This window comes from Dermacentor albipictus, chromosome 9 (genome assembly GCF_038994185.2).
Source record: "Dermacentor albipictus isolate Rhodes 1998 colony chromosome 9, USDA_Dalb.pri_finalv2, whole genome shotgun sequence".
NCBI lineage: Eukaryota > Metazoa > Arthropoda > Arachnida > Ixodida > Ixodidae > Dermacentor > Dermacentor albipictus.
Window position 1 is genome coordinate 76921656 of NC_091829.1, and position 19021 is coordinate 76940676.

A 19021-nucleotide genomic window follows, 5' to 3' on the forward strand; every position below is an offset into this window, starting at 1 on the left:
TAAAAATAGATTGCAACTCGCTGTACAGCTGGTACTTAACGCATGTGTCGTACGGTAAGAAACGAGTTCGGTGCACACAAGTTTCCCAAATCCGGTGCAATAAATAACCTCACTTAACGGATAAAAAAATATAGCATATCTGACCTCTTTATTCATTTATTTTTTCTTCGCCTTTTTCAGCGCGTGGACGTCCGAGCGCGTCCGTAAACGAAGCCGATATCAATGGCGAATCGCAGGCGCCGTGACCACTCATTGGCTAATGACCTCTTGTGACCGCTATTATTTCACTATAGTTCAGAGGCGGCGCGAAGCCTTACAATACACAACATGCCTTCAAAAAACTAAAAAGCGGCTCGAAACACCCAGACCACGAATCCTTGAAGAGTTCCTGTTAGCGCTTCGGTAGCTCAGCACGTAGTACATGAAAAAAGAAACAGTGAGTGTGGAGAAGGGAATGGGGGTGTTGTGGGAGGGGGATATGTGGTCGCCTGCTGGCTGCGCGGTCATAGGAAGCCTGTCACAATGACAAACACCGTCACGCCTGAAAACACGGTAAAGCGTACGCACCGCCTTGTCGAGAACGTCGCCGAGCGGGACCCCCTCCCCCCCCCCTGCCCCATGCGTTGTTAAACGGCGGGTAACATGCACGCGAACGAAAGCCGTCCGCAATACAGGCAAAACCAGAAAAGAAATTAAAAAAAAATAACGACGCGCCAGAAAGTAAAGAGACAAGTAGGAAAGCTGACGTGATCGAGGAGCACCCTACCGGACGTTCGTGTGCGGTCGCCAGGGTGCCAGACGCGTCGGAACACGGGGGGAGGGGTCACGGTTACTTGTTTGCCAGCGCACCGCGAAGGGGCAGGACGTCTGCGGAGCCAGCCAACCCCCACCCCCCGCAGAGTAGCGGAAAGGCTGGGGGGAGGGCGAGCACTCCAACTGCGCTTTTTTATCTTCTCCCCGCCTCTCTTCACAAGCCGGGAGCCTCGCGCAGGTTCCGTCGTCCCCCTAGTTGGGTGGCCTCCTCCTGCTGCCTTCTGCCGCACTGCCCATTGTGTGGTGTCGTCTGCCGCCGACCGCAGTCACGCGCGCGCACCCAAGTCACGAAGCAAAAAACTGCGCGGGTCCTTTTTTTTGTGTGCGTGTGTTGTGTGAAGCCGCTGCTCGGCAAGTGGTTCGAAAATTGGACGGGGAGCGAAGCCTGGTCTGGAGGACAGAGACGGTATCTTCCATTCAGCCTCGCTTCTGCAGGCCGTCGCGCCGCTTCAAGTACGACGACGGTGAACGCGCGCTGCATGTGTAAAAACACTATACTGCGCAAAAATGTATGCGTCAAGCCCTTCTGCCACTGACACCAACCTTTCTTTCATCGTTCCGGTTGCCATAAATATGCCAGCGGTACGAATGCTCGAGTAATGCGCTTCGATCAACTGCTGCCACGTAATGATGAAACAGTACGACGCCAAATCCACGTCTGGCACTTGTACTTGCTTGATAAACAGGCAGCGATTCCGTAAATATGATTATTTTTGTTCGGAACAGACACTGTTTTTGGCGATGAAGGCAGCAAAATGCAAGCACGAAAAACGTTTCGCAACTACAGAACACGATGGTGCTAGTAAGTCGTGATTTGCCCATTCTTGTGAAAAGTGTGCATCGAAGAGGCGAGAATAATTTCAGCACTTTCTGTCACGACCCCTGAGTCTGTAAAAAAGCTGAAGAATACATGTGGGTCGCTCTGGGTTGTGTGGTCATGATGGCCGGTTATTGATGTCCGCAATGTGTTGATCACATGCTACAAGAAATGTTCGTTGTTCGGTAATTGAGTACAGGTCGAACCTACCTCCGACTCGAATGATCAAAGAAGCCGACCATTGCGTTCGTCTTAATCAAAATGAGGTGACATACGAACTCCGGCGCATTGTTCCGCCAAAATTCGCGATATTAGTCGAAAGAGTACACTCGCATCATACGGCTATGCTATCCGCCACATTTAGCACCGTGAGAAAGAGTCAAATAATCATACGCGATTACCTTTATCGTGTGAGATTTATTTGTGGGTACGCATTCGAGCGATTTCGGCACTTCTCTTACAGGAGTACGTTACTTGTGGTGTTGTGATGGTCGCAAACAAAGGGGCTTCCATACAATACATCATTAAGCCAGTCTGATACTGTGTGTCCCCAGCTAACGTTATCCAAGCTGCTGAACAACAAAAAAGAAAAAGAAAGATAAAAGAAAGACGGTGCGAAATGGAACTATAAAACCTACTGTGTTCGCTCGTCAGAGGTATGACCATCGAACAACTGTAGGTCTTAACATCGTATTTTTCGTCGAGTGTTCTTACCTTCTTATTTTTCGTGGCACAGCTTTGCTAACGTTAGCTGCGACAACCTACATAAAGTCGGCGAAATAGCACTAGCACTAATGGTGACAACGTATGCAGACTCAAGCGTCGACACACGGGTGAACTTAAAGTTTCGACCTATAGATATTTGTCAGCGCAGAGACTGGTATTTTTTCATTTGAACAGGCTGGTAATACGGTTGGGGGCATGCGCGTGGGACACTTCGATATAAACCGCCAGCTGAGAGTGAGCTATTATGCTAGTTGAGCTACTATTTTGTGCCTTCTTGTTAGGGCATGTTTATGATTCGGCACCAGATGGGTCGGTTTCGCATCTTGCCATCGTCCCGCAGCCGTTCTTTTGATTTCTCCCAGTATCTATGACTCAGTCTCGATTTTTTTTAATTACTGGATAACCTAACGTCACGAGCGCGATGGTCAGCGCAAATAATTGGAAATGCCGAATTCTCATCAAAAAGCGCCTGCCGTGATTTATCGCTCACGGTCAACGCCGCTAACGCCGACGCCGACACCGACGCCGACGACACCGGCTTTTCTGCGACACGAGCTCCTTAACGCTATCGCGTTAAAACAACCACAGCTCACTTTCTTATGTATTCCTGTAGAAAGACGTCAATACCTGACGTATGCTTAAAGCAGTTGGAGGTCTAATAAGAAATCCAGCAAGAATAATATATACTTGCCTGTCTTGCGTTTCGTTTTTAATGGAAGCCGAAAAGACATGTTTGCTTCTTTATTTCTTTAGATCCTCTAGAAGCAAAATCAGGCAGGCTGCAGCGCGTCACGTTAACGTTGCGCGAAAGGCACTGCGCGCAGGCTGCCCGGCACGTATTTTAGCGCACCACGAAGCGCTCTTTTAAAAGCGAAATCAAAATCGTTATTTGGACCTTTGCACGAAAATTCGGCGTCGTCGGCGTTAACACTGAGCGATGATACTAAAGATAGCCGTCGGCACATGGAGGGAAAGCACGTCAAGAAATGCAGCGATTAACGTCAAATTTCCGAGGGAGGTTCCTGCAAACAGAGTAAATCAACAAATTTGAACAGGAAATTTGGCAAATTTTCGTCTGGGTGCGAGATGAGCACGCTTCCCCGACACCATGCCATCTGCTCCGCGGTTCCCGTTGACTGCAGGTGTGCCTATAGTGCGTACGTCATTGCACACGTCACGCCGAAAGGTGAGGCCTAGTGTGTGCGTCACTGGGCACGTAAAGGCACAGCCAATGGGGAGGAGGTGGCGCCACGTCATGAGTGTCATCAAATCAAAAACAATTAATGGCCAGTTCAGCGCCATTGATCGGTGATCCCAGTTATGAACTCCTCGCGGGCGAACCAGCGCCTTGAGACACGATTGGCTCGTTTTGATTTGATCTTATAACGAGTCGCAGTTCAGAGCGCACGCTGGAGCCCGCGCGGACAAGGAATCCGCGGGAAAAAAAATAATTTCACCAAAGGGGCGATAATGTTTTCGCATTCCCACACGTAAGCAGTCTTAAGTGTCTCTGCCGAAATTTTTTTTTTTTTTCAGACATTCCTATCCTCTGTGCTCGAAACAACGGTGACGTCAGAGAAGCGCCGGCACGCTGCAATATGAGGGGCGAAGATACGATCGAGAAACCGTCGTATATGAGTGTCTCTCGCCGGCGCCATGCAAGGCGCTCATTTTCGGCTGAGACGAGCACCTCTCGGGGCCAGCTAGGCTCTCGCGGCAACGTGTCATGCAGCCTGTAATCGTTTGTCACGCTCCACGTGGGTGGGATCTCGCGTGGGATTTTTGCATTTGTTTTTCTCCCCATTCTTCCTCGCTCTTTTGGGGAACGAATGCGAAGCGCACCGCAGCGGAATGGTTGCGAAACCAAGCAACGGCGACTTGCACATCAATACTCGATGTGTGCCGACTGACATAGCATTATGTGGAGGCTCTGAATTATTCGTCATGCGTCATGAGTCCGCCATGTACCATTCTACTTCGTCTCATTCAGTTGAATTGTCATTGAATGAATAATACTGAACAATAAACAAGCTGTAATGAAATGATGTGGGCGCGACAGAGAGATTTGTCACGGAAAAACAGGAACATACGGTAAAGGGGTACTGACAAAATTCTGGCTGATTAATTTTTGCGTTAAAAGAAAAAACATTGTTGAGGGGTTTTACGTACCAAGACCACGAATTGATTATGAGGCACGCCGTAGTCGGGGGTGGGGGGGGGAGGGGGGGACTCGAGATCAATTTCGAACACACGGGGTTATTTAACGTTCACCCAAAGCACGCTACGAGGGTGTTTATGCATATCCTCCCCATCGAAATACGGCCGCCGCGGCCGCGACTTGCTCCCGTGACCTCGTGTTTAGCAGAGCAATGCAGTAGCCACTAAGCAACCATGCACGGCAGTAGCCTTAAGTGAAAGTCCTAACCATCTAAACCATAGGAAAATATGTATACATACTGTGACGTCACAACACAGTATGTGGGAACAGGTCATTACGTCGTTTTCACACTCACTCAGGCTTGCTTTCTCGTTTGTTGTGCTGGTAAACATCGGCCCTGACAACAAATAGCACCATACGAGGCGACCTACGAAGCTAGAGTGTCAAAACGTCGCAATGTCCTGTTCCCACGTGACCAGACGCTGCGTAGAGAAGTAACGGCGGAGCCTGCTTCTCGAACACTACACCATTACTGGCTGCAGCCGAGCCTTCATGATACACTTTTTGGGGCAGTCCGAGGCTTATGACTACTTTTTCTGTAGTTTACACGTCGAGCAGCTTCATATAGCGCAAAAAAATGCTGTTCAGTACAGAAATTTAGAATATTTCTTTAGGTTTTTCATCTTAAGCTGCGTCCGTAATTGTGTAAACGCTGTATCGAACCTGTATGCATGATATATGATATCCTTTACCAGCAGTTATGAGCGCCTTCTGCTTGCATTAACACGTTATCGCCTTTACGGTGGCACCAGTGTTACATGATCTGAGATTGTCCCAGTGTTATCAATGCGATTAGCAATATTGGGTCACTTCACGCAAGTCTTGCCCTGTGAACATCTGGGAATGTAACAGCGTTCCCCGACCTTTAAACAACAAAAAAAATAAAACCTTTCCGATGTATCCTGCGCTTTGAGGAAGATAACTCCCGTCATACGGGTTCCTCAAGCACAGCTTCCCTACGCTTCAGCGAGCTTTTACGCAGAATGCATTGGGTATGTGCAGGTCTTCGGCGAACCTCTTTCACTCCAACCTGGGTCACAGGGCATGCACCACTCAATTCAATTCAATTCAATTCTTTATTCAACATCATGAGGATGTTGGGTGCATCGACAAAAAGCCAGAAGAAAGGCTTGACAGAGGTCGACGCACCCTACAATGACTTGGCAACAGTATCGCAGTGTATCATACAGCATGTGTAAAGCATTCGCAATAACAACATTGACACAAATGAAACGGTATTTGAACATTACAGGCAAAAAACAAAAACACCACGCACTCGGTGTTGCGGGCAGCGAGGAAACAATTCTGAGCGTTCGCACGCACCGGCACGCGCCAAGCATTTTGGAAACCGTGCGCAGCTTCGTGGCGGCACCGCCAGATGGCGCCAGCTGTCCACGGAGAAGCTGGAGGAGCCCATATTGAGTACAGTGTGTGTGCGCACCGGCGCGCATGTGCCAACATTGCGTAGGTCTAGCAATCCTGCCGCTACGTGGTGCAGTGGGTCAAGACGAAGCATCATCTAGCCAGCCGTCGAGATAACCAACAGACGTTTAGAGCACTCGTGGAAGAAAATCGGGGAAGAGATTGGTCCGACCGGATCCGTTACAGGCATATAATAGCTGTACAAGGTAGATATCGAAAGCTTAAGGAAGAAAAAGAAAAAAAAGGAAATATATACGAAATACTGGAATGAAAAGCATGTATAACGTACCTGATTAACTTATGCAGGATAGATGACTGCCGCCGCCCCGTTTCAAAGGTGACGCGGATAAATGCTCATCACCATCATAACCGCAACACATGAGACGTACTACATTTCACGCCTGAAATATGGCGGGTTTTCTCGGCGCCGCAAACTGTTGTGTCGCCATATTTCTTCTGTGCTTATCGACACCATAACATCTGTTCTGGCGAAACTATTTTCTCAATAAGAAAGGCAATCTTGCAAATTTTATTATCTGTACCCAAGAAATACAGTCTTATTCAACCCTAAGCACACGTTCTCTTGTCCTTCTGGTAAATTTCAATATCACAATTTCATGGCCAAGGAAAGCCTAATATGATATTTTCGGATTAATATAACATAACAAAAAGAAAGAAATCTTGGAAAGCTTGCATGACCTTGTTTGTAAATTGTGCTTGGTTGGCTTGTTTTTTCTCCAATTTTCTGGAACAACATGTATACGCATGCATGTACCGACTTTTATTCACACAGTTACGATTTCATTTTTTATAAGCTTTAGAACAGTAAGCCGTTGGGCTAGTTGGTTTGACATTACATTGTTTATGCTTGAAATGTATTGTTGGGACAAGTATATAAAGAGTAGCCGACATGAAATACGATACCAAGTTCAGCGAAATAAACGTTTCATTTAGATATAAAAGAAGGATGAGATATTCAGGTGCCAATATTATATCATAACGCAATTAAAGAAATGTCCTTAATATGAATGACAAATGGGTCTATTTAATTTCTGAATCAAAAAACGTGCACCACGGAAGCTCCGGCTGGTCAGCGCTACAGAAACCTATGCAGGTAATAAAAAACCGGCAGTAAGTATAGTACACTGGCTTGTGATAATGCCAGTTTGCGCCAAAAGTGTTGCCGCCCCATTTCTCGCTCCGTTCGAACTCTTTCTGTTGGAACTGTATTTTCCGTGGGTGCAGAACTTTCCCACAACAGAGTCACCGAGTCTTATAATCAAGCGCCACTAAAGCATGCGCCTACCTGCGGCATAGAAATCATAATTGAAACTACGTTTTTCAAGCTTTCACGTAATCTGCGTCGATTGCCAACGATAACGTGGATACCATCAGGTGCATTAAGGAGCTGACTAAAACTGTGTCATTACGTAACTAAGAAGAAGTACAGAGACGTTCAGACGCGTTTAAATGGTTGCTGACGTGAATTGTCGTTTCAGTGATCTCGAGGCGAGAGCAAACGTGAGCCAACAAGATCAGATTTGTCCATGCGTTCTGTGCCTGCGTCTTTAAACATTTTATTGTGGAGGTTTCAACTACTTCGAACGTATATATAGGGCGTGGAATGAGGGATCTGTGTCTTTATATATGCCCTTGTTCATTTTGCAGCGTGGTGTCTAACAAAACGAAGCGTTTAGAAGCATTCGTGCGTTTCAGTCGAAGAGCTTTTCTGTTGTTGGCGCGAGGCATCACGAAGAAAGAGAACCTATGCTTCTGGAAGCCATGCCATTCGGGGCCAGTGAAATGGCAAGCCTTCCGCAGTGTTACCATAAATTAGGCCTTCATATGTCCTGACATTGAGAGCCAATATCAAGGATACCGCCGTGTTACGCTTCAACTTTAAAGCAGAGATAAGACGAAGCGTAGCGAAAGCCTACAACACCATTTACTTCCTGTGAAGAAGGCGCGCGAGTCAGAAATGGCTACCCGTTGAAGCTTAGGTAGGCAAAAAGCTCGCCGAATTTCAGGTGTGCAAAGGAAGTCCGTGGGGACCCATCGAAAAACCACTTCCATGGTAAAAATGTAAGTTTGACAGAAAGTGCAGCTCTGGTGCGAGTTGTTAGCGGTAAATTTAATGACAAAGCCATCGTTCGTTTCGATCAAGATGGTTCCACATATGCAGTCCGTCTCTATAGAAAAAAGAAAAAAAAAGGGGGAACACGACCAAGCCCAGAACGTAGGCGCTCTGGTAACTTGGCTTCCTCAGAGCAGCGGAGGCTCGGTGAATGTGCCATAGCCATTTCAATGCGCGTTTTCTCTTATCTGCCTCCGCGCTTTGAGGGCATGTAGTCGGTCCGCATTAACCCTAGCGGCCGGGCATGCGTGCCTCTGGCAAATGAAAAAAAAAAAAGCCAGGCTTTTCGTAGTTGCACTTTATTGTCGTTTCGTTTCGTCGCGTCGCGTCGGTAGTAACGTTAGCGATCAGTACAGAGCGGCATGCACCGTGCAGACAAAGCATCGTGTCGTGACAGGAATGGCAAATGGAGCCCTGTTTACTGTGTCTTTGTGAACCGAGACAGACCCATCCGGTCGGCCAAAAGTGGGTGGCGAGAGGGGGGGGGGGGGGGGGGGGCGTGCGCAAACAGTCGGACAACAATGCGCGCGTTGCTGCGATCTTGCTTGCATAGGGCCGAAGAGAATAAATAGCGAATTATAAACGCAAATGCGCTGTTTCCTGAAGCATCGCAAAGTGTGCGTTACGATAAAACTGTACGTGACGTGTAAATTGAAACGCCGGCACCGCGCGTGAGTGTACGGAGAGAGAGGAGAACGCAGTGGGCACTGCAGGCTATACTTGTGCCTATATGTACGCGGTTGTGAAAGGCCCGTATTTGTTTAGTCGTGTCCCGTCCAACTCTATTTGCTCTACCTTCGTATGCTGTCATGAAATTCTGCCGAAGAACTTAATCGAGTAATAGCGCTATATAGGTGTAGTGCTTGCGTGTCGAATTCTCTGGTAGCGTGCGCACCGGTTCTGTTATTTCATGCTCCGCGCTGCTGTTCTGTCGATATGTACAACGCGCTCACGAGGGTACACTGACGTACACTGACGCTGGATGATTTTGCGCCGTTTCTTTGCTGGCTGCAGTGTATTGATCGTCGGAGGCTGACACGATGGGGAGCTGAACCAGTGAAGCATGTAGAGGAAGAGACACGTTGTCTTCCCTTATTTTTCTGAAAGCGTCATCAGCAATTCACAGAGCATAATAGGGCACAGTTTCCAACTTTTGGTGACAATTAGGCTTAGGGCACACGAAGCTGTCTTGTTGGTGAAGCAAAACGTCTACTTAGGTATGACTCCAGCGCGCTCATATTGTTTGCCAAACGGGATATATATAGCATAGAGGCATCGATACATAAGATACTTGAAAAAAAAAAAGAACGACGCTGTCCAATTGCAACAGCAGTTGTTAAGTGGCGTTATTACATAACACTGATCATGATAAGTAACGAACAGCCAATCATCATAATTTGTTTTGTTTTCTGTTTATAAGTATACCAAACAAAGTAAAAAGAATCCCGCTTATACTAGTTAAGTGCCCCGTAGCAATACACGCTAGCAATAGTATAGCAATAGACGTTGCTATAAACGTAACATGCCAAATTTGTTTCCTAATATAACGCATTTCAAGGGATAAAGGCAATGTTTATCCAAATCTGCGTATGTGGTCATAAGTTTGTTAACTTCTAAGAGATGCACTAGTCTGATACGTGGCCGCATGCTGCGATACTTAGTGTTGACTTTAATATTAGTATCTATGCAATGGCGAAACTCTACTGCCCCGCAGTACTTTCGACGCGCGTTCCCAGCGTCTAGTCTCTTTCCTTTACCAATGGTGGGTCATCATTCTCTCTTTGTAAAAGAGACGAAATTCTCCCTACCCGTTGGCGAATAGCTACCAGAATACGTTTGATGTCTCGTGCGCATGCCAGGAAATACGTAAAAGCGCTGCATCAATTAAATCAGGGTGAACGACTCGTCCAACTGCCGTTCGTCTATAAAGGTGCTACCTAGAGCGCACCCTCGAAATGAAAGCTGTACTTCCAGTTTGGCCTAAGCACGGTATGCCATGTCTTCGCATCATCATTGTGGCACACTGGAAATTTTGCTGGAACCGTATCAGTGCCCGTATGTGCCAACCATTGGACCAAATTGAGTCACTGAATATGTAACACTAGGTATGCGCCACTATTCGGTAAAACCTCTTTCGCGCTAACTTGGTTCAGCGGGTATGAACCAATCCTGAAATTATTCTTTAAAATTTATCTGAGGCTGGCCGAAATCGAACCCGCCTACTCTAGCTTTATTCATACAATCAAGCCTAAATATATATTGCCACACGTGGGCTGCATGGAGGTGCCGCCAGGTGGCACCACCGTTCCCATCGGGAAGCGCAAGATAGGAGCCCAGCTGCATAAACGACTCATGCATTGCTTCAACGCTAATCGCATTACCGTCGACTTTCGTCGTGAGTTAGGTTCTGGCGAAATTTTATTTAGAAATCCTAGAAATTTCACAACGTACTTTTATCCAGAAGTCCCCAAAAAGTGAGAGTCTGTGCGTGTTGAATATGACTACTGAGTCGCCATTTTAGATATCTGTCTCTTCTGCCTTCTTCCTAAATTCTCATTTGACAGCCTTGTTACCGTATGTCATTTCTCTCTGCTGTCTGTTCGCAAAAGGGAATTGTATATTTTCTGGGGTTACGCTAGTTAAAACTAGATATTCCGACGTCAACATTTACTGCGTACCCCTACGTCAACAGTACTTTAATAATCGAGATCTTCTCAAGATGTCGCTTGACTTTCAGATACTGTTATTGAAGCACTATCTTTGCACTCAAATTTTCAGCATAAAAAAAACGGAAAAAAATTAAGCAATGTATTTACTTATCAGATAAAATATGTAGCAAATGCTAGCCCAGCCAGCATTGGTCAAAGCTTGTCGCGTAGTTTCTAACAGCTACAGAAATTGGGGCGTCATATCACTATGATAGAGCACGTTCTGCACTCAACTTTCACGATGCCTAAATAATCGAAGGCGTCCTTTACGCGAATGCGATTATAACGTAATAATTATACAAAATGTCATATTAGAAATTCAATGGGGCCTGCTAAGGTGTCCGTCAAGGAAGTCACTTCGGCTGCTACAAAGAAGGTGCTTGCTCAACTACCAGTGCCTAAATTTATTTCTTATCTTTAACAGTAATGACGTCTGCGAAATCTCTCCACAACTACTGTGAGCAAGAGTGCCGGAGAACTTTATTATCAGCAGCTCCGAGTGTTGGGACGGCAGTGACGATGATCTTGACGACCGAATAGCTTTAAACTTCTTTCAGGTGAGGAAGGAAATGACACCTATAGAGCTGGTAATGCCTGTGCGCTCGCCGTCGATGGAGCCGTGCAACTTCCGGTCGCATCGCGATAAAAAAGCGACTTCCGCTGCCGGGGATGTTACAGCGCCCGTAAAATCGTGACTTATTGCGATAAGGCAAGTAACGCCGATCATCCCACTCGGAAGCATTAGGCGGCGTCTCGACGTCATCGTCAACGCAGCCGGGTTCACCATCAGTCAAGCACCGAGACATCGCGGCGCTAAAAGTGCGGTATAAATAGCTCTGCGCCGAGATTTCGCGAGAACAACACCCATCGTCGAAATGACGGCACCGACTTTGCGAGAGAGCGCACAAACAGGAAGCGGAAGGAAAACGAGCGCGGGAGATAACGAGCTACTCATAAGCCAGAAAAAAAAAAAAATGAACGGGGCGCCGATCAACGCGCTCTGATTTTTCAACTATCGATTTGCTATTAAGCCACGCGCGACCCAAGTTGCTCAAGCTGTTGAAAAAAAAAATAAGCATAAGTGCGAGGCAAGGTTATTTAAATTGTATTTTGTGTTTGTTTTTCTCTCTTTTCGCGGAACTTTCTCGGCTGTTCCAGAAACTCGCTTGCACAGGGACTATATTGACGAAACAGCAACGTTGTATTTACTTGGGATGGTCGCCTCCGGGCGGATATTTTATTTCAAAGAACGCGTCGGTTAACTTAATCTTCACGATGCGCGACAGGAACTTCCGTCTCCTGTGACGTCGTGACCACAAAACTTTCTAACGTCGCCATACAAATGCCTTGGTTGAACAGGAAGCGTCGCATGCAGACGGCAATAGCTCCACCTATAAGAATAAATAGACTTTTGTTCCGAGAATGCAATATGGGATACTTCAGGTTTTCCTCACTATACAAATATTTCCGACATCGCAAGCGCAGTGCCTCTCCAAGCAGAATTTTTTTTTTTCGTTAGAAACACAGCTTATGCTGTGTCTGTTATTTGTCTTGTTGGACTAATTCAAATGGTTGGACTAACTGGTCGCGAGGCTTTCCCGTTATGGAAAACTTTCAGCACCTACGACTCATATCCATTTCCCAACCGATAAATGCGCGTTCATGCATTTTTGTTCTAATAAATATGAAAGACCGTAATACTAAAAATGGCCCAGTGGTTGCTTCCTGGTAAATCAGAGACGTTCCTTTACGTGGCATATATAACTATACGTTGCGATATATACGTGCTGTAGACGTCTTTTCAAGAAGAAACGTGCCCGAAATGGGGCGCTCTGATTTGTACATTACGATCGCACTCATAATCAGAAGTTTGCGCGCCTGGAATCAATTGGCACGACACAAATGGCTGAATGAAAATTTCTGCTCAAGAAGAGCAACAACTCAAACAGTAGTCACCCATCAGCTTCGCTACACAAAAGTTTCGTTAGCATAAATGAGCACGGTGAGATCACTCGAATTATTGCAGTTAGATGAAGGTACAATGCAACAAATAACGCTCTTTTACATTCAGACATACATTTCACAACAACGAGGTCCGTGAGCTTGTGACGTATGCGGTAAAGCACCAAGAATCACACGATAAGGGAGAAACTTATGACGTTGAACAGAAGATGAGCATTAATGTCGCACGTCAATAACGATATCAAGGTGTGCCACTACCCTCCAAAGTTGTCAACAGTTTTTTGATGTATGGGCAGGTAGACCGATGTGGTCCCTATACCATAGAAACACATTGTACTCTCCACGTTTGAAATAATTAAACTGCGATTTATAACGTCCAGAAACTGCGCAGCGCCTTACAAAGGAAGCTGCAGAGGCCTTCTGAAAAATTTTGACTATACCTGGGGTTATTCAGCGTGCTCCAAAATAGTACCGTCCAATGTGTGCAAGAGCACCCTTGCATTTCGCTTCCATCGAGTAGCTTTCACCGACGCTGGCAATATAGAACCCACGACCATTGTTCAGAAGGCGAACGCCAGAGCAAACGAATCACCGCGCCTGACACACTCTCCATGTTTCATATTCCTTTGCGATGACAGCCATGTTTTGAACGACCGAACGGCATTACAAGCTGTGCTGCTGCAGAACTCTATGGCTGCTGTGACAAAGGAAAAAAAACAAGAATAACGTACGAAAGCATCCCACTCACTGCCGCCACAATACACACATACACACACACACACACACACACACACACACATATATATATATATATATATATATATATATATATAATGTGCCTGACGCCAGCTAGCCATATGAAGAAACCAGGCCTTTAGGCAAACAAGGTATGTCGAAGCGCTGCTTTTCGCATAGTAATGGCATCTTCCACGCAGGCCTTTCTTTCATTCTTACCTTTTTTTTTGTGCGCTCGCGCGCTTTCTCGAAGAATGCCGGCCACCTTGTATGCGCGTATGCGTAGGAGCAGGGGTGCCTGGTCGTCCTACTCGTGGGCGAAATTAATCTCCGCCGCGAAAGTGGCGCTTGTCAACAGAAAGGCTCCGCGCAATTTTTCATCATCGGGCGTCAAAATTTTTAGCCCACGGTTCCCGAAAATACCTTAGTTTACTTTAGGCTTCAAAAAAAAAACAAGAAAGAAAGAAAGAACGAAAGAAAGAAAGAAAGGAAGGCGGGGGAGGGCAAGGGCCTGACGCCTGATACAACCTACCAAGGTGGCGCTGAGCCCCTAACCCTTGAGAGAGATTTATCGAGCAGTCCTTTTAATATCGTTCCACGTAGGTTCCACTTGGTGAGTGTACTAGATTCTCGGGAATGTTCCACTTGCTAAGTTAATGCCGGTGGCAAAGATTTCGAGACATGTGCACGTCACGCCCTCTTTCGACGCTGGCAGCGAGACCGGCAGTAACTAAATGAAGAACAAATGAAAAAAATAATATCTAAGGAACAAAATTAATTAACAAGACACACTAGCGGTTACGCATATTTGGGACCCACTGGGACCATTCGGTGAAATTCGAGTAGCGTGTCAACAGGCGCGTAGTTCGCCGGACATTTGAATATCTTACAACGGTGCGTATACGAGAGTCTCAGTTACGGTATAGTAGGTGTGGTCGTCCCCGACAAGTGATGGGAAGCGTAGAGGCCTGCCGCCTACAGGAAGAATATTGACTCACAGTGGAGCAAAAGGACTAAGAAGCTTAAACAGCAAGTATGTGACCGGCATAGTAGGCAACGTGGCGGCAAATAACAATAAACGCAAAGTCAGGGTGGCGGAGACAATCCCCTGGGCGATCGAAAAGAAACTGGTTATGAGTAACTACCTCAGAAGCAAAAAACGAAATCCGGAAAGATACAATTCATGACAACTCAAAGGGAAGCTCTTTACTTTCCTAAGCGAGATCAAGGTGCCGTAGAACGCGCAGTTATAAAACGAGGTGCATCAAGGAAGAAGACGTATGTGCTCGCTGTGTTAAAGCTAGGGAAACAGTGCTACTGCTTTTCGTAGCTTCGGTGCGTGGATCCTCGCTAAGGAATGTTATACATCGCCCATGAGAAATGCATTGTTGAATCCAACCGATTGCATTTTCAATCATGACAATCATTCTTCCCTCCATTACCTCATTTATATATATGTGTATATATATATATATATATATATATATATATATATATATATATATATATATATATATATATATATATATCTTCTTTCTTTTTTGCGGTATATAAGATGACTGTTTACTGAAACGCCTTCGATTTTACTGGCTTTGATTTGTTCATCAAAGTTGCGTATCTGTAAATTTATTCACGTAGCACGTATATAAAATCTGCCAGACTCTTGGTCAATCCACGTGAGTGGGCATGTGCCAGATATATTAAGGTCCTCCTCCTCCTCAACTTCAACAAAGAATGCAAGATACTTTATTAGAATGTGACGATATCTATTCGGCTGTCGGTTAAGCTCCTCTGGCGTTCTTGAAGCCCTTGGCTTCATGAATAACAGCATGAAAGCAAACATGTCCACAGTGGAAATTAGGAAAATGCGTTCGGAGGTTCGGTCGCAGAAAGCTAGGGAGACCATCGAAGAACGCAGGCTTGCAAAAACAAAGTTCCCGAAAGTGGTTCAGAAAGTATGATGCTGGAAATTTTTGTGAGTTAAAAAAAATATAGGTAAGGCATCTGCCAAAATAAGAAATAGAGCTAGGTGAAGCAACTCACCGCCCCAATTCAATAGTAAAGGTCATGAATTCATCTGTCGGAAACCCACCGCCAGTTTGTGCACCCCTGCTTTGCTTACCCTGCTAAGGTGGCATCCTTGCAGAATTTCACGTCTTCCTAATACTGGCGACTGAACCATATTTTTTTTTATTGCACAACACAACGCTTTGCACGAGTACAATGTCATCAAATACTACATTGCACTGACGTCCCGGAGCGGTCATCTGAAGTTCCGTACAGCGGCATCATTATTACATGTGTCCAGCTGGTTATCAATAAACTAAATGAACTTTTTTTTATGAAGTATATTGTGTAGGAATTGTCGGCACGCCTTAAACCTTTAATCTTAAAAAAAACTGCTGCTGCCTTTGCTTTCTTGCAGGCCAATATATAGTCGCGTTGTATACAACGCGACTGCGGTTCTCCGAAACCTAGCATGAGAAGCATGAAAGATATTGAAATCCTTAAGTGTCTTCCTCCAAATTATACAAAATATACTGTCTATAAGTATTTACGCTATTGCAAACAAATGGAGTAGCGTTTTATAACAGTCGGAAAAATAAAAACTACAAAATGCAGGACGCAACTAGAATGCGGAGTACCGGCTTTAAAACAAATAAAGAAAAACAAAAGCAGATGTAGACAAGCGGAGGTCACTGTCCAAAGTTCTTGTTAGAAAGAGAGGAAAAATGTACAATGTGTTTCTGGTGTCAAAATACATTTCGGTCCCGAGAGAGGTGAGGCAATGCGGGTGGTTCAAGTTGGAGCTAGGCGGAAGACGTCGTCGTTGCCGCGTAGTGACCGCTATGAGACAGTCGCGCATTCCCGCGAGATTGAAGCCAGTCACAGAAGTCGCAGTATATGGCGGTACGTTGAATGTCGTCTCTGGAGAACACCGCCATCCAGCACTGAGATAAGAAAAAGATAAAAAAAATAAAGAAAGAAAAGAGCGACAAGAAAAAACGCAGCACCACTTCCGGGAACAAAGGCATCGCGTCGAGTGAGCTCGCGGCGCTATCGAGGACGAGGGTGTGGGTCTCCAAGGATGAAAAAAAGTCGATATCATCGCTGCCATCGATTCCCCCGAGGCGTTGGATAAAAGCGATGCTGGGAAATCTTATTGCGAGACAGCACCGTCGTCGTATATATGAGCGTATGAGCAGACGGTACGCGCGAGTCTTGGAGCCTTCAGCGGATAGGGGATTCTTGCGTTTACTGATAAGGCCTTCTTGTTCTGAGGTCTCTTCGTGCGCTGTCGTCAAAGCAGTGTCGGAACACCCGTTTCACCTTTTACTCCTGGTGTCACCTTCAACGTACCATAACGTCTTATACCACAATTTTTTTGTTTGTTTGCTCCCTATAGGTCAAAGTATAGGGCATAAGTTGAGTGATGTTAAAACACTGAGTAAACTATATCGCAACTAACCACTCTCAGCGACACGGAGGAAAAAATACTGAACTACTGCCAGCGTCCGCACGTCTGCGGTTTTATGAATAACAATCCGGGTTGCGGTACTAGGCGGTATTACTTCGGCCGCGAGCGTTGTAAAATGTGGAAATAGTGCTGCGCTGCATGCGTGCTGTGTAGTGTATCGATGGCAATGTTGAAGTTTTCGCCTGTTGTGTCACTGAGCGTATGGCGTCACTATGCAAGTATAGTCAAAGCTTAACTGAGAATTGCGATAATGAACTTACGGTGCGCGTGGCACATTCACCTCTCGTGAGCTATTAATTTGTCCGCATTTGCGGTAAAACCGCTAAGCCTTCGCTTCTTCCCCTTTCCTTTTAGGCTCCTTCACTTCGTTTTCTCCCTGTCAATTGTATACATGCTTCCGAAATAATAATAATAATAATAATAATAATAATAATAATAATAATAATAATAATAATAATAATAATAATAATAACGACGGTGGGTGCGCACAATTAAAATCTTTGTCTCATTTCTGGAGTTGTGTTCTGACAGGGCCTCGCTCGGTTAAATTAACAGCAGATAAATTGCAATCTGTGGTTTGCTGTATCCCGGGATCAGCGTTTACGGTGTTTGTTTGTTTGTTTTTTGTAAATTCGGCGTACTTATTCAATTATACTTTGTATTCGCTCCCAAAGTTATGTCCCTTTCTTTTTTCGTGAATATTTAATTACGAGTTAACTTGGACGGACATATTTCGGGTCGATATACGTGCGCGTTGTGCATACGGTCTCCTTTTTTTTTCTATAAAATGTTTTCAGAAATTTTTTTTTTGCTTAGAAACGCGCCTTATGACTGCGTATCCTGTAGTTTAAAACTGCAGTTGCATTCGATGTACAGCACAAGCGTTTTAAGAAAGGACCTACTGCGAGGACACAACACCATACGACAACATGACGATAAAGGAATGAAGAGTCAGTGCATCCGGTATTCTATCACAAATAGAATGATAAAACATGGCGCTAGGCCAGTGTATAGCAAAAGATGTCCAGACACGCGGTAAGAATTTGTAGCCAATGCATGATGAATTACAAACGCTGTATGTTGTCTGGCTCCAATCAGGCCTGGAAACAATGGCTACAAAGTTGCCCCAAACATATACGCGCTATAAATATGGGAATGAATGTACTGATATGTGTTCCTAAGATGAAACTTATGCTGCGAGGTGATGAAGACAACTAAAATAACGTTACAAGTCTTACGATATTACTTATCTTTTAATTGCACGAAAGCGCCATTATGGTCCTTGAACGCAAATGTCTTGAGGCATGCGATATAATCCACAGCAACAATCACTAAGGGCACTGTACAAAGAAAACTATGAGCTATGAAAACGAAAAAAAAAAGCCGTTAATACTGGGTACCGAATCGGCAAGGCTACCCACTGAAGCCGGAAAGGATGCTGGTCACGGAGACTGATCACTTAAATTTGTGAAACGTTCCCAGATAGCAAGTCAATATAGTTTTACGTGGTTTATCTCTCTAGATTTGGTGCCATATTTTGTAACAACTGTGTCTATTCTTCTTGTACCTTCAATTGACAGGAATATAGGCAATATAGACCTGAAATATCATCAAACGGACGCACAACACATGTGCCATTACGGTTTCAAGGCTTCCCTTGTGTCATGCCATCTTTTTCAATGAACTCTATTTTCTCTATTTGCTTACGCATCGCCGCAATTCATAGGCAAACATTTCTGATAATTTTTAGGAGAACCACCAGGCGCCGAGGGGAACGACCTTTGCCCTCACCGAAAAGCTTCTCGCACTCACTCGGTAAATCAAACGCTAAAGCAGCTGCGGAGTTTAGATAAACCGCAATAGATTGAATACTCCAAAGCCGATGTGCCGTGTAGACTTCTGCAGCTACACAGTGTCTCAATGTGCGTTAAAGCCAAGCGCAAAGTCTGGCTTCGTCTCTCCTGCTACTGAGATTTGTATACATATAAATTGACAACTAGTGTCTGAG

At 45.3% G+C, this 19021-nt stretch overlaps 2 protein-coding genes across 20 annotated transcripts in view; one reads left to right on the forward strand and one right to left on the reverse strand.

The window, feature by feature from the left end:
• The window catches only part of LOC135921341 (uncharacterized), a 1279318-nt gene that overhangs the window by 540001 nt on the left and 720296 nt on the right, over window positions 1-19021 (forward strand). The window lies entirely within an intron of this gene.
• LOC139049435 (protein O-mannosyl-transferase TMTC1-like) overlaps window positions 1-19021 on the reverse strand; it is a 102405-nt gene that overhangs the window by 70769 nt on the left and 12615 nt on the right. The window contains exon 1 of one of the 2 annotated variants that reach the window (XM_070524794.1): window positions 767-1347. The exons of the other annotated variant lie outside the window; for it this stretch is intronic. The gene's annotated coding sequence lies outside the window, so the exon portion shown is untranslated. Of the gene's footprint in view, window positions 1-766; window positions 1348-19021 lie in introns of those variants that run through there. 2 annotated transcript variants of the gene reach the window in all.